The sequence below is a fragment of the Diabrotica undecimpunctata genome, chromosome 9, assembly GCF_040954645.1.
Source record: "Diabrotica undecimpunctata isolate CICGRU chromosome 9, icDiaUnde3, whole genome shotgun sequence".
Lineage (NCBI taxonomy): Eukaryota > Metazoa > Arthropoda > Insecta > Coleoptera > Chrysomelidae > Diabrotica > Diabrotica undecimpunctata.
In genome coordinates, this window is record NC_092811.1 from 24,931,513 (window position 1) to 24,946,048 (window position 14,536).

Consider the following 14,536-nt stretch of genomic DNA (forward strand, 5'->3'; position numbering starts at 1 on the left):
GAAGGCAGCTGAAATGATGCAGTTGCCACAGGCATTATCTCAGGTATTTGATGTGTTTTTATCTCAGCAGTTTCATTATTGACTAGCTGTGGTGCCATATCAGGCGTTTCAGTAACGACTTGTTTTATTGGTAACGTAGCTGTTTCATTTGTCATCTGCTCTACGGGAAACGGTCGGTCAGTTACTGCAGATGCTAGAAAATCGTCTTCAGAGAAGATCTGCCGATTCAATGGCCAAATTCCAGTTGACTTAAATCCACTAATAATGTTGTTTGGAATAAACGCAAGTGGATATGCTTTGCCCAAGAGTTCAGCTATTTCATAGATAGTTATTGTTTTGCCAGGATTAGTTATCATCCAATCATTGCAGGCTTTATTAAAGTGAGTTTTTAATGACTTATATAATGCTTTATCTAAAGGTTGAAGTTTTCCGCTTGTGTGTGGGGGTAAAGTTAAAAGTATAATTCCGTTAGACTTACAAAATTCCAATGAAGCAATTGTAATGTGCGACTCATGGTTATCCAAAATTAGTAGTATGGGAGATTCTGAAGATGATTTTGTAAAATGATGGAGATGTCTCAATATGTCGATGAAGACTTCTCCGTTGACCCAACCTGTTTTTACTGCTGCTCCTGCAGATCCAGGAGGTGCTCCCTTCAACATTCTGTCCTTAAAATGAACTCTGGGAAATACAAGGAAGGGCGGTACAGAATTACCTATTGCATTAATAAAACAGCATACCGTCACCAATACCCCTCTTTCACCTGAAGTTACTTGTCCAATTTGTTTTAAGCCTTTCGGACCTACTACATTTGGAGGATTGTGAACAGTGGTAAGTGCTGTCTCATCCAAATTGTAGATATTTTCTGGACTTGGACCATTGCGAAATTTTTTAAAAGCACTTACCAAATTGTCAAAAAATTCGTTAATATTTGTTTTGTTGAAACTGGTTGCACGACTCAGACTAGTCGCCTCAGGTTTTCTTATGGATAGCTGGGAGTATCGTTTCATATAACCGTACAACCAGTCTACTCCAGCCTGTTTATTTTCGTTCCATGAATTTGGAAACTTAAGATTATTTTTCACAGCCAATTCATATGCAAACTGCATTACATTCTTTCTGGTTAAACCATGGTGCATTTTACAAGCTATAATCAAATAATCTCTTAGTTGATCTTCTAGCTCTTTCGAGAAAACTTGATTTATTTCATAGTTTGGCGTAAATCTGAAATTTACTCGCTCTTCTTCAGACAAAGCTTTGTATTTATCAACATATCTTTTTAGAGTCATATGAATTATATTAGCTTGAATGGCTGCTGCCCTTACTGACCATCCGTTATTAACTACATTAAGAACGGCCGTTTTCATTGTATCATGGGTAAATGAGGCTATTTTTCTGATGGATTTTCTGTTACGAACCATTTTGATTCTGAAATAAAAATACAAAAGTAAATAAAACATCTTACTACTACCATATGCAATTTAGTACAAAATTAGTATTGTACATCATGCATATTTTCATTGTTTTTCTAGCAAAAAATGAAATATCACACTGTTCCCCACGCCTAAGTAGTGTAACACTGTACCCCTTCATAAGTTGTAACTCTGTGCCCCGAACGACGTTTTTACATTCAAATAATATTTTTGCCGAGTCACGAATTTTTTGGGTTATGTTAGTCCTACGAGTGTGTAGCTACAAGACGCATTTATAGTAATATATATCAATACAATGTGTAATATTTATTTACTAAGAGTTAAAACAGTTTTTAATACGTATCATTTACTTACTTTGGTGGTACAAAAACAGAAAAACACTTATATTTTCACTCAAATGTACAGTGACGGTCTACAAACACACCTACTGTTAACAAATAACGGAAAGTAACTACGACGACGACGGTACGGTTTTAAGTTCAACTTTAAGAAGATGGCGGAGAATTTAACATTGTACCCCGTGTAACACTGTGCCCCCTCTTCCCCTACATATTAGCAAACAAGTGAAAGATTGTTTTAAACAGTTAACTAAATACATGTTCAGCCTGACCAACGGAATAAAAATATATGTTCACTGTATTAGAAGATGTCTCCATAAATCATTGTGTCACCAGACCTCTTGAATGCTAAGAAATTAAAAATGGGGAGAAAAAGAGGAATGTTTGTTTTTGGTTAATACAGAAAAGAGGAGTTTGATTTTGATCATAGTTATAAGAAGACTGTCAACCTAGAGATAAAAAAATTAGAAAGTGTCAGCAGAAGAGTTGAAGAAAAAAAAAGTAGTGATAGCATGTTATTAGTTGTCCTCTGCACACTACTCTCTAGTGTTAAGGGCGTTGCATAAGGATGGTCAGTTTCCGGTAGAGATAGTGTGTTCAATAAAGACATAAAGATTAACTGTGGTTTTATTCATATCTTTATATAATTCATTAATAATTAATTACCATCATAATACAGCACAATGATAATTTAGTAAATTGAGCCTACAAACCCAGAAAGAGCTACAAACTAACCTACTATGGGAAAATAATGTACAAATTATTACAAGTATAACCATTTTAATAATTTTGTTAACTCTATAGAATATAATAGTAATCAAATGTCAATGTAGATTGAAGTAGTAGAAAACTAGGGTGTTGTAAAAATCAATACATTGTGTGAAAACTAAAACTGATGTATTAACATGCTGAGATTTAAATTAGATACAGGGGCTCAGTATAATAAGACCTAATGTTCTGATTTTTGTAATTGTAAAAACTAATAATGCATCAGATCCAATTTTACATATTAAGAGTTTTAAGTTTGTTCTTTCTTTGCATAGAGCTTTTTTAGGTAGTCAATCCACTTATCCTTTTCTGTGTGTTTTGGTTGTATTAGTTCCTTTATCTTTGTTCTTTGACGTCTTATAAAGCGCCATATTTACTTTTGCAGACTTTAAAAATAATGTTCCTTTTCCTTCGAAAAGCGTTCCCAGTGATCATTTTTTATTTTTATTATAAGTGAATGTGTTTCGTTTCTAATTGTTTTGTAATTATGGTATGCCTCTTGTGTTTTGGTTGACATATATTTCAGGTAAGCTTTTTTCTTTTCTTTACATTTTTCCTTCATTTCTGTACAAAACCATGGAGTTCTTGGCCTTGGGAATGAAATTGCTTCACAATGACAGAACAATTAACGAGATTAAATAATAAAATTATAAAATACCGAAAGAATGGAGAACAAGAGAACTAATTCTACTATTAAAAAAAAGGAGATAAAAAACAGCCAGAAAGCTACAGAGGTATAAACTTGTTAAATAGTATGCTAAAACTTACAACTAAAATTTTACAAGTGCTAAAAAATCGGTGGATAAGTTTAGCAAATGAACAAGAGGGTTTTCGTAGTAGAAGATCGTGTACGGATGCAATATTCGTTATAAAGCAAATTACTGAGAAATCACTAGAGTATAATAGACCAGCATTTCTGTGTCTGATTGCATAATAGATAAGTTCCCCTAAACATTATAAAAACTATCGAAAACATCTACCAAAACAACAAAATGGAACTCAGATTAAATGGACAACTTACAGAACCTATAGAAATAGGCAGTAGAATAAGACAAGGGGATTCATTGAGTCCCATGTTCTTCAATTTGATCATGGATGAAATCATCAAAATCGTTAACAAAGAAAGATGATACAGAATGGGCAACAAAGAAATAAAAATACTGTTACTCAGACAGGCGCAATATTGATAACCCAAGATGAAGATAGTCTGCACAGACTGGTCCATAGATTTAGCATAAGAGCAAAAGAATTTAATATGACAATCTCATAAAACTAAAACAGTAGTAGTCAGCAAAGAACCAACCAGATGTAAAATAGAAATTGATGGCATCAGTATTGAACAAGTCATGGAAATAAAATACTTGGGAATTACACTGTCTAACTATGGAGACCCGAACGAAGAAGTGAGAGATCCAGTACAAAAAGCAAATAGACTGGCAAGATGCCTTAATAACACTAATGGGCGAAACAGACAAATTTTAACACTGAGATGAAGTCAAGAATTTATAAAGCCAGTGTAAGACCAATAATGGCATAGGCCTCAGAAACAAGACCCGACACGACACACCCACAACGCAAAGGCTACTGGAAACGGCGGAGATGAGAGTACTGAGAAGAATTACAGGAAATACGCTGAGAGATCGAAAGAGAAGTGAAGACAGAAGAAAATGTACAGTGTATAAATGAATGGACACAAAATAGAAAAAAAGAATGGAATAACCACATTAGCAGAATGAAGAAGACCCGTGCCGTCAAAATAGCAAGAGAAGTCACCAATCGGCAGAAGAAGTATCGGACGATCGTGCAAAAGATGGAGCGATAACCTTCCATAGGGGTATTAATCCGCCAATGAACAAGCAGAATTGCTTATAAAGAGGAAGAAGAAGAGTTTTAAGTATACTATACACCATATATAGTACCTTGTAGAATGAGTTGACAGTTCGAAAGACGTATTAGGAGCAGTATTTTTACAAAATAGAGGTCCAGTAGCATATAAATCAAAGTCTCTTACACCTACTCAACAAAATTATGCACAAATTAAGAATGAATGTTTGACAGTTTTTCATATGGTAGGTATAGACTTAATTGGACCATATGGGATTTTTTTCATTTTTAGTTTTATGAAAAAGTTATACTTTATAAAAAGTTCTGAATGATATAAAATCTAGAATACAATCATCAGATATTAAAGTGAATCGCTTATTTATGAAAGGATAAAAATCACAAGAATGAAGTTTTGTGAAAATTAAAAAAAGTGTTTATATTTGAAACAAATAAAAAATTTTGAATTTTCCTTAAAAATTAATTATTTAATTATAAGTTTGATAACAATTGATTTTATTTAATTAATAGATATTTTATTTGTTATTCTTTTCGTCTGACATGTCTTTTAACGAATTAATTTTAAAAAATGTCCTAAACTATTATTTTTGGCCTTATTTTTTTATATTAACAAGAAAAAAACGTTTATTAATAAACTTCATTACCAGTCATTAACAAATGAAATATTTTAAATGAAAAAAATAAACATTTAGCAATTATTTACAAGATACCCATACGTCAGTACTTGGCCAATCAATTATTTCCTCATAAAATTCTTGATAATTTTCAGGAAGATACCTAGTTATCTTTTGAATATCATTGATTTTTTTATGTTAATTGGAATTTTGTCCATAGGATAAGCTCTTTCCTTTGGAAATTGAACATTTTCGGCGCTCTGACTTTTTAGAACATAGGAACTGGTTAGTACTCCATCGATAAACTTCAATGCTTCAACAAGTCTTCTTCTTGTACGATTGTAGCGGAACTTCATAAAACTGGACATTGCGAATTACTCCTTTTGTGAACGTTGAATAAATGTAGCGGAAGTTTCAACAGAAAGGTACGTTTTTTGGACCACCAATTTTTAAAATCCAAAATGTACCAAGCCAAAGTCCCGATCGCATGGCAAGAAAGAGTGGCCACGAATTGGAAATTTGTGGCAATTTTTTTTCAAACATTCCTGTGTCAGTAAGAGCAAGGTAAAATCGGATCATAACATTGTTTTTATTTTGGCCACCACAGCCGTCACTGTAGAGGTGAAGTTCCTTTACTGTGGTTGGTATGTTCTGCTTCAAATAGTTTAAAATAAAAAACAAGTTTCATTTGGACCTTTTTTCCACGCCTTCATGGTAAAGAAAAAACTGTAACTTATCACTGTTTAAATTGTTGATTTAAATTTCCAATTTGGAAGCAGTTTACAAGAAACATCCTTTTAAGTCCACTAGAATGTTTAATATGGACGAAACCGGTATATCTACGGTCCAAAAACCTGGAAAGGTTTTAGCTACTAAGGGATAACATCAGGTGGGCTCTGTCACAAGTTGGGATATTACGATTGTCTGCACTTTGAGTGCTTCAGGTGCATACATACCGCCCATGTTTATAAATCCTAGGCAGAGGATGTCACCTCAGTTAGAGAAAGGTGGACCAGCTGGAGCCATTTACAAATGCTCCCATAACGGCTGGTCAAATGAAGACCTCTTCATGCAGTGGAAAGATTCCGTCTTATTGATCATGGACAATTACGGGAGTAACATATCTATATATATATATATATATATATATATATATATATATATATATATATATATATATATATATATATATATATATATATATATATATATATATATATATATCTCATATAGTTATGATTATTGTAGATCTAACCAACAAAATTTACAACGAAGGAAAAATACCAGATGATTGGTTAGAGTCACTGTTTATAACATTACCAAAGAAAAGCAGGCCCACCAAATGCAGCGATTTTAGACTAATCAGTTTGATGAGTCACACACTGAAGATACTCTTACGAATTATACAAAACCGAGTATTCCTTCTATGCGAAAGTAGGATGGGTAATAAGCAATTTGGATTTAGAAACGGTCTAGGAACTAGAGAGGCACTATTCTGTATGCGCGTTCTATTACAAAAAAGTTGTGAATTCCGAAAGAATGTTTATGTTTGTTTCATCGACTTCGAGAAGGCGTTCGACAGAGTACAACACGATACACTTTTCGATTGCCTACGGGCAGCAGGACTTGACCACTATGATATAAGACTGCTGAAATACCTATATTACAATAAACTAGCCTCTATCCAAATTGAAGACAGTCCCAGTAGCGCACCTAGAATTTGCCTCTGGGGGGGGGTTTTGGTTGGTCACCGAAATTTTTTTTATGATGTTACCTCCATTTTGAGTCCTTAAAATGTGTGAGTAACAGTGTCGGAATAGGGTCCTGGGGGGGTTAACCCCCCCCCCCCTGGGTGCGCCACTGGACAGTCCGTCTGAAAAAATATCCATCAAACGTGGAGTACGGCAGGGTTGTGTTTTGTCGCCCACTCTTTTTAATCTGTACTCTGAAGAAATCTTTAGGGAGGCTTTGGATGACAGACAAGAGGGAGTAAGACTAGGTGGAGAAGTAATCAACAATATTAGATACGCTGACGATACAGCCATTCTTGCAGAAAATTTACAAGATCTCCAAACATTACTAAATCTAGTCAGTGAAGCAAGTTATCGGAGAGGCCTTAAAATCAACATTTCAAAGACAAAGTGGGTGGCAGTTGGAAAGATCAATATAGATCAAGGTCTGATTTCTCTTAATGGAGAGGAGATCGAAAGGGTAAATCATTTCAAATACCTTGGCAGCTGGTTAAATGTAAATTGTGACTCTGATGAAGTAATAATAACCAGGATCGAAATATCACGTAAGGCTTTTATGACCTGGAAACCAGTTTTATGCAACAGAAACCTGTTGATGAATATTTGTAAGAAGGTCCTGAAATGTTATGTGCGATCCATCCTATTGTATGGTTGTGAGACATAGACGTTAAAAACCACAATGCTAAACAAGTTAGAAGCATTCGAATTGTGGTGCTATAGACGAATCCTAAAGATATCGTGGGTTTCGCACACTTCCAATGAAGATGTTCTTCAAATGATCAATTCAGAACGTCTGCTCATAAACACCATACTTCTTCTTCTACGGCACTACAGCCCAAAATGAGCCTTGGCCTCCTTTATTTTTTGCCTCCACCCTTGTCTGTCTGTGGCTGCTTTTCTCCATACACGGACTCCTAAAAGTGCTTGTGCGTCGCTGCTTACTGTGTCTTCCCAGCGCTTTCTTGGCTTTCCAACTGGTCTCTTTCCCTGCATTCTGGCGTTCAGTGCTCGTTTTGGTAGCCTATCCTCTCCCATTCGTATCACATGTCCGGCCCATTGCAATCTTTGTATTCTGATGAAGTCTGACAGGGGTGTTTCCTTATACAGTTGATAGAGCTCGTTGTTATATCGAATTCTGAAGATTCCGTTTTCCCTCACAGGTCCTAGTATTCTCCTCAGTACTTTTCTTTCGAATGTGTCGAGTTTGTTTTTGGATGTTTCTTTCAGGACCCATGCTTCGCTGCCATAACATGCTATTGGCCGAATTAAAGTTTTATAGATTCTCATCTTTGTATTTCGGTGGACACTTTTAGACCGAAATATATGGGAGAGGGCAAAATAAGCTTTGTTTGCCTGCGTTATCCTTTTTCGTATTTCTCCATCCTCTGCTCCATCGGCATATATTTCTACTCCCAGGTATGTAAACTTTCCAACCGTTTCAATGTCATCTTCATGCATAATGTTTTGTGGGATTATATTTCTTCTCGTCTGTACCATTATTTTTGTTTTTTCTGTGTTAATTTCCAGACCTAGCCTTTTCGTTTGTGTTTTTAACTCTGCGTATGCTTCCTGTGCTCCTGTTGATGTTCTACTCATAATATTAATATCATCGGCGTAGGCAGCCAGTTGAACCGTTTTATTGGTCAGTAGGTTTTCTCGTCCAGTTTGCATTTGCCTAACCGCATACTCCAGTGCCAGGTTAAACAATGTTGGTGCCAGCCCATCTCCCTGCTTTAGTCCCTGCCAGATTTTGAAAAAGTCTGTCCGGTTGTTTTGTATTCGTACACATGCCTGAGTTTCATCCATTGTGGCTTTAATGAGTCTAATCAGCTTATGTGGTATTGCTAATTCTGCCAATATATAGTATAGTCTGTCCCTTTTGACTGAATCGTATGCCTGTTTGAAGTCTACAAACACGTTGTGAACATCAATGTCGTGTTCCCACGATTTGCTCAAGACCTGCTTGACTGTAAATATTTGATCCATTGTCGATCTTCCCCGTCTGAAGCCCGTCTGATATTCTCCAATAATATTTTCTGCTAGTGGTTGGAGTCGCTGGTTTATAATATACGTGAGGACTTTATACGCTGTACATAGTAGAGAAATTCCACGGTAGTTTTTGCACTGGAGTTTGTCTCCTTTTTTATAGATTGGGCATACTATACTTTTCTTCCATTCGTCGGGTATTTTCTCTTCTTGCCATATTTCTTTGATAAGCGCGTGGATATGACTTGATAGGTGGTTGCCACCTACCTTATACAGTTCTGCTGGAATCTCGTCAACTCCCGGGGCTTTATTGTTTTTCTGGGCCTTAATAGCTTCGAGAACTTCCTCTATGGTTGGAGCTTCTACTTCAACTTCGTTCTCTTCTACATGGTTCGTACCCATTCCATCTTCCATATCTACTTGTGTTCCAAGTAGGGTCTGAAAATAATGCTTCCAGGTTTCTGTGACTTTCTGTTGGTCACTGATTATTTGCCCACTTTCATCTTTGCATAGGCTTGTTTGAGGTTTATATCCACTTTTTATCTTTTTTAGGTATTCGTAAGCTCCTCTAGTTTCGTTTTTTTTTGAAATTTTGTTCCATTTCTTCTATTTGTCCATTTTCATAAGCTCTCTTTTTGTTTCTGCATATCTTGTCTGCTTTCCGTCTTGCGACTTCAAATGATGTTCGTCTTTCCCGTGTTCTTCTTGTTATGTACATTTTGTGCGCTTCGTTTCTTTCTTCTATCGCTTGCCTGCACTCGTCATCAAACCATGTTCCTCTTCTCTTCTTTTTCTTGTTTCCCACGGTGGACGCTGCTGCTGTCAGCACTGCTGTTTTGATATTATTCCATTTGCTCTCTATGGAGTGCAGTTCTTGTGTCCTTAGCTCATTTGTGACTTCTTGCTCGAACTTCTCTCTACATTCCTGAGTCTTCAGTTTTTCCAGGTCTAGTTTGTTTGTTCTTTGTTGTCTTTCGTTTCTTTCTCTGTTAACTCTGCACCTAAATTTGGTTTGCAGTAAAAGATGGTCTGATCCACAGCATGCTCCTCGTCGTGTTCTCACATCAGAGATACTACTGGCTGCCCTTTTGTCTATCATCACATGGTCAATTTGATTGGTTGTGGTTCCATCTGGTGAGATCCACGTCATTTTGTGTATGTCTTTATGTGGGAAGCATGTGGAGCTTATAACCATGTTTTTACTGGTGGCAAAATTTATCAAAAACTCCCCATTCTCGCTTGTTTCATTGTGCAGTGAGTGTTTTCCTGTTGTGCCATAGAACTGCGGTTCCTTGCCTATTTTGGCATTCATATCACCCATTATAACCTTAATGTCATTTTTTGGCGCGTTGTCATATACTATCTCCAGCTGTTGATAGAAGCTTTCCTTTGTATGTTGCTCTTGTTCATCTGTTGGGCAGTAGATGTTTATCATAGTAAGGTTGAAGAAGTGGGTGCGAATTCTTAGTTTGCATATCCTTTCATTCACTGCCTGGAAGTCTATGATTTTTGACTTAAAAACATTATCTACCACAAATGCAACTCCACATTCTTTGATTCCTTGTTCTTTGCCACTATATAGAATTGTGTGCGTTTTGGTGTCCCTGACACCTTTCCCCAGCCATCTTGTCTCCTGAAGAGCAGTGATCATAAGATTATATCTTTTTAGTTCTTGTAGAAGTGCAGTTTGAGCTCCTGGTCTATTTAGCGTCCTCACATTCCAACTTCCAAATGCATAGTCCATGTTTCGTAGCTTTAGTCGTTTCCGAAAGTTCCCCTTGTTCCGAGGCAAATGTTTAGGTTTCATAACAGTGTGTTTTTCCGGGAGTGGGTTGTTAGCCCACTGCCCAACCTTCCTCCTTTACCCGGGCTTAGGACCGGCAATGGTGACTCCTGAGCTACTCAATCCACCCATTAGTCATAAACACCATAAAGAGGAGAAAAACAGAATACTTCGGCCATATAATTAGAGGACCTAAATACCACCTACTTCGCCTTATAATACAAGGAAAAGTGGAAGGAAAGAGATGGATTGGTCGAAAGAAACTTTCATGGCTGCGTAATATTAGACAATGGTGTGGTTCCACAGTAGAAGAATTATTTCGCGCAGCAGCCGACAGAGAAAGGATTCAGGAAATTGTAAACATGATGACGACCAACGTCTGAATACGGACACGGCACCCAAAGAAGAAGAAGTGTACATGTTGTGTCAATACCACCTCACACATCACATAAACTACAGCCTTTGGATTTGTCGTTATATGGCCCCCTGAAGAAAGCATTTAACATACAGTGTGACACGTTCTCGAGGAAAAACCAATTTCAGAAGATTTCTATGTATGTCATAGCATCTATATTTAATGAAGCTTACTTGAAAGTCGCAACGATGAATAAAGGAGTTTCAGGGTGTAGTGATTCAGGGACCTTACCGTACAGCCCTGAAAAATTTACTGGTATAGACTTTGTCACTGAACAAGACACTCAAACTCCAGTCATCGTTGACTCTGAAAATGTTTATGAACCAGCACTTGGTGCAACTCTTCATGAACACAATCATAATGTCACTGGGGAGCTTGCAAGCGCTAACAAGACTCGTGTCAAAACGTCAGATTTTAAAACATAATCCAAAAGATACGGTACAGAAATTTGGAACCAAGACAACAACCAGTGAGATTTATGAAAATCCATTACCTGGTAGTTCGAAAACGAATGTTGTACCAAATTCTTGTCCAAAATCCTCTGGGAATCTGTTTCATTTCAAAGATATTTTGAAAACAGTATCACTTTTTCCAAAATCATTTAATGATGATAAACTAAATCAAAAAAATTACAGAAAACAACACTCAGTAATTATGACTGGCACACCTATGAAAACGGTTTTGGAAGACACAAAGAAGAAAAAAAAATAGGAACTTAAGAGTCAAGTATACACTAGAAAAAGTTATACAGGATCAAAAGGTCAACCCTAATCTGAAGCTAAAAATGTTGAAAAGTGAAAAAAGTAAACAATTAAAAGTTGAAAATAAATCCCAAATAAAATTGGGCGCATTAAAAGGCAAAGCTACAAATAAAGAAAGAAGGTGTCAAAGACAAATTAATTTTGAAGTATCATCTTCCGAAGAAGATATAGATGAATCAAAAATATTTAATGGCAGCTTTGAATTATTTTCTGAAAACACTGAAATGTGTTTGGTTTGTGGTGAGTTTGATGTAAAAACTGAACTATGGTACAGATGTGTGTTTTCTGGACGATGTGCTCACGCTGAGTGAAGTGGGTATGATTGCCCTGAAAAACATCAGTGTGACTTTTGTTCGATGAACTAAGTTCTTTGTTGTAGAAACAACTTTTGATTTTTAATATATCTACTTACGTATCTGCTGTTCAAGTATTTAATGTTTTCGTATATAGCGATACCATCAGTTGTCTCATTATTTTCTTATTCTTATTACTGTCGGCATTACTCCAAACGCAGGGGGTCACGGGGTCACGACCACCCCCAAAACAAAATTAAATATCAATCAAATAATCCTAAAAAAGATAATTTAAAACCCATCAACCCTATAAACAGGAAGTCAAGAGTTGAAATGATTCAAACTCATTTATTGTAGGGGTAAGTGTAGAATTATACGGAAGACTTTTTAAATTGCTTTTTAAAAAAATCGACAATTCTGAATACAGTAATACCTAGATTAACAAACTGACTTCCGCGAATTCAGAGTTACGCGATTTTCAAATTTTGACAATTCGTCATTTGAGTACCAGAGAATATTTCGATTATTATCGATGAGATAGAATTATCGCCCACACATTATTGCTCATTCAATGTACATGACATGACTTTTCTCACGAAATCAGCACATTTTTATTTTTTATTAAGTATTTCTTATCTTCAGTTTTCTCTACGAATTGGTTGTTTGTAATTTGAATATGTATTATAATTGTTGAGACTGTGTGCTACATTTTATAATTTATCTATAATAAATATCAAACTGAATATTGTTGTTGCATTAGCTCGCTCTGATACGTTAGTGAATACAAATAAAGGAACTGGGGGCTGCTGTCCAAGGTATTTGTGAAACAGTAGTTTGTCTTAGTGATGTTTTAGGTAAAACTGTATCACTTAGTCGTCTTCTTAAGTCACAAAAATTGGATTTTAAGTAGGTTACTGAGGCCATAGAGGACACTAAATGCATTCTTCAAAATAAAAGATGAAATGCTGAATCTGTTTTTAGCAAACTTTACTATGAAGTAAAGAAATAGCTGAACAACTAGACATTTAATTGAAGATGCCTCGTATAGTTTCTCGTCAAACCTGTCGTCAAAACTAATCTGGTAACTCTTGCGAAGAATATTTCCGAAGATCTATTTATTTACACCTTTTAGACAATATCTTAACTTCCACCTTCCAGGATATTATTGGACCAACTACTTACTGCATATTCCACAGTAGAACAAGAGTTTTCACTGTGGATTCAAAAGTGGAAAAGAGTCGTGCAAAATAATGGAAAACTTCCTGATTGTATTTTAGAAGTATTAGAAAACTGCGATATTCATAAGTATGTATCCAAATATCAGAATATTTCTGCACATATTAATTACACTGCCAGTCAGTGCAGCAACAACAGAGCATTCTACGCTTAAACGTCCAAAGACTTGACTTAGAAATAGAACTTCTGTTAACTAGTTTAGCATTCATCAATGTGCATCCTGAAATTTCTCTAGATGTTGATACAATCATAGAGCGATTTGCTAAATCGGATAGGCGAAAAGAATACATTTTTATAAAATTATATAATATTTACTTTTCTTATACCTAGTATTTTTAATCACTGAACTTTTATTTGCCACTCGTTGCCGGCTGTTGCTGACAATTCGTGCACTTACAGCTTAATATGCCTTATTATAGAAATATTCCTTAATTATATTATGTTTTTTGTTGAATAAATTAATTTAAATAAAATGCTGTTTATACTTATTCTTAAGGTTTCTTCGCTCATCCGCAGAGAAGCGCAGCAGTTTCCAAAACTATAATTGCCATTTGGATCGCCAACCTTCGAAAGGAGACGGTGCAATGAGAAGAAGAAGAAGGTTTCTTCTTCATTACGGAAGCGTGGCTATAACTACAGCAAATTGCTCTCTATCTTGAGCTGTTCTTAGTATCGAATATGTGTCCATGCCAGTCTCTTGCATTCTTCAGCCAGGAGCATTTTTTTTTCCTGGACCTCTTTTTCCTTCTACTTTCCCTTTCATTATGAGTTGTAAAAAGTTATATTTTTCTTCTCTGTAAATATGTCCTAGATAACTCGTTTTTCTGTTGTTTACAATATTTAGGAGTTCTCACTCAGTCCTCATTATTTTCAGCACATCGTTATTGGTCACGTGCTCTGTCCACGAAATCTTCAGCATTCTTCGAAAAACACACATTTCAAAGGCTTCTATACGCCTCATATTTGTAATTCCGAGAGTCCATGTTTCCACTGCGTATAGCAATTAGGAACTATCCTCAACGTACAATGGGACTACGCTCAAGAGATTAGATCCAGAATTGAAATGGCACGGTCTACATTTATTAAGTTGAGATCCTTGCTGTGCTGCAGTGATCTCAGTTTGGGAACCAAGATGCGAATAGTGAGGTGCTACGTTCTTCCAGTGTTACTGTATGGAGTTGAAGCCTGGACACTGACGCAAGCCACTGAAAAACGAATCGAAGCCTTCGAGATGTGGATATACAGAAGGATACTAAAAATATCTTATGTGGACCATGTCACCAACGTTGAGGTCCTACAGCGCATGACAAAAGAAA